Source organism: Asparagus officinalis, chromosome 3 (assembly GCF_001876935.1).
Source record: "Asparagus officinalis chromosome 3, Aspof.V1, whole genome shotgun sequence".
Lineage (NCBI taxonomy): Eukaryota > Viridiplantae > Streptophyta > Magnoliopsida > Asparagales > Asparagaceae > Asparagus > Asparagus officinalis.
The window spans coordinates 48,516,399-48,518,961 of record NC_033796.1 but is presented as its reverse complement, the minus strand read 5'-3'; positions in this window follow the sequence as shown (position 1 = coordinate 48,518,961).

The window sequence follows — 2,563 nt, the reverse complement described above, 5'->3', positions numbered from 1 at the left end:
TCCTCCGCCGCCTCCACCTCCCTGTCTGCCTTCATATAGGCTCGGTGTCTTCCATGTCCATGTATCCATGTTCTTTGATCATCTGTTGCTCATAGCTGTAACTTATTTTTTGGCAAGCGAGTCGGCCAACTCGTTGTCTTGTAGACCAGCCACGATAGCGGACATGGGTGACCACACTTCCAGGGTCATCCACTTCCAACCACTTAGCTTGGAACCTCTTGATATAGTCTCTCGGACTCTCTCCAGGATCTCACCTCATTTGTATAAATTCATGGGAAGGTAGCTTCTGCTTGATGTCAGCCAAGAAGTGATAAACGAACTTTTGGCAAAGTTATTCAAAATTGGAATGTACGTCTTTGCTAGGGAATTCCACCAAAGTTTGGAGCTTTCGATCAAGGTGATGGGAAAGCACCTGCAAATGATTGCTTTCGATGCTTGCTACATGGTCATTATATAGTAGTAGTTCTGGACATGCTCGGCTTGATCTCCTTCCCCCTTGTATTTCTCTACCTATGGCTACCAAAATTTCTCGCTAGAGGCTGTCATGATCTCATCGGTGAGGGGGGTGTTCCCCAAATGGCTTAGCTATTGGTCAGAAAGACTGATTGTAACCAGATGCCACATTTGTGGTTGATTGGCCTGGATTGGCGTGATGACGCCTAGGGCCTCGAAAAGCTCCTCCAGTGGTATGCTCTTGATCATAACCTCCAGTGCTAAGGCTTTCCCCTGTGGCTTCTATAAACTACGGATAATGTCGGTGAGGACCCGTAAAGTAAGCTTGCTAGCGTGTCTGAGGGGACACACACTTAACATAATCTCTATGGTGACCCAAGGGTGTGGCATGTGCTTGTGTCGGAGAGACCAATGGCTGCCTTGTTGGTGGTGGATGGGCGACCGAGGGTTGGCCTGCTGAATATGGTAAAGGCAGCGAAGAGGAACGTTGTTGAGGATGGATTTGGTTGAGGATTTCATTGGTGAATGCCGCAAACTGATGCTGGAAGGATTGGGTGATGTGCTGAGTGAATTCTTCTAGTTGGACTTAAGTGACATAGCTCACATGTGATTCTTCAGGGGCTGGATGGACAGGTCTACACTCAGAACTAGACATCGTGATCGAAGAAGAAAGAAGTCCCCACAGTGAGCACTAAACTATTGATGTCAGTTATCAAACAGGGAATAATTTGCAGGTTTGATGAGTGATTAAGGTCCTCTAACTCCTTCTGATATGTGGCTCTGGAGTTTGATGTTCTTCCTTTCACAATAAAGAACTCGTAAGAGGATAGAATTTGGTTCTCCCATTGTTCCTCTAACGATCAAGTAAGTAGATGATCTTGAGTGTGAAAAATATAAGATTAGCTCTTAGTTGTGCAAAAGAGACCAGAGAGCCTTACCTCATGTAGTGTATCTCCTTTTTATAGTGGATCTGAGTGGCAAGAAGGTAACTTAGGCTGAGTCCAGATAGGTAACTGAGTCGGTAGACAGCTAACAGATGTTAGCTGCTAGTGAAGATGGGCCATCCAGGTGGTCAGTGTAACAGATGTTAGCTGCTGGTGAAGATGGGCCATCCAGGTGGTCAGTGCCAAGCAACAATAGTTGCTTGGTGCTAACAGTAGCTTAATAAGTCATAAAGACTTTATTGACTAGAGAAATAATTACTTTGTTAGAGCAGTTAATGCACAAAACAAGCGGCTGTCGACGCAGGGTTCGAAAAAACTACCAACTCTTTTAGTCGTCCAGTTGATGGCCGACTACAATTGTTGATTGCTGATGCAACGGACCGAGTGCAGGTTATTCAAAAGGGCAATTAGCCAGGTGTGGATGAAAAGTACCACATTTTAACTCAGTTATGCGAGATGTCAGCTAAATAGTGGGCCGAACAAGGTTACATGAGGAACCAATTAAAGGGTTGACCGAGTAGCACCGCCTTTTGCCTCGGTTACTCGAGATGTCGGTCCATTAAGTCGGCTGTGTAGAGGCCCAGATTATCTTGATTTTGAATTAGTTGTATTAGGTATAGTATAAGACATGTGTCGGTTGTTCTGTGGACAATATTATTTAGTATCTTTCAGGGGTATAACAATAAGATTGACAAATAAATTAACATATAAGCCAGAAATTTATTGTTGTAAATAATAAAAAATTACAGGCTATAATCTAATTAGATCTTAAGTCAACAAGTAATAACTTGATTAAGTTGCAAAAAACAAATCTAGCATATAATATGGTTACCTTTTACATTTAAATTTTTTAAAATAGACGGAAATGAAAATTTAGATATTTACAAAATATCATGAAGATTATGATGAATTACAGGTAAAACACATCCCTAAATTTATAATATAATGAAAATTTAGATAAATAAGAAATATTTGTAAAGATATTTTAAATCTACAATATATATTTTTATATGTTAAAAAATCTAAAAATAACCATTTTATATGATCTTAAATATTTCAAGTACTAATTATTGTTTTGTTGTAATTTAAATAATTATATGTTTGCATATATGTGTGTGTGTATATATGTTTATGTGTATGTGTGTATATGCATATAAATTGTGTTT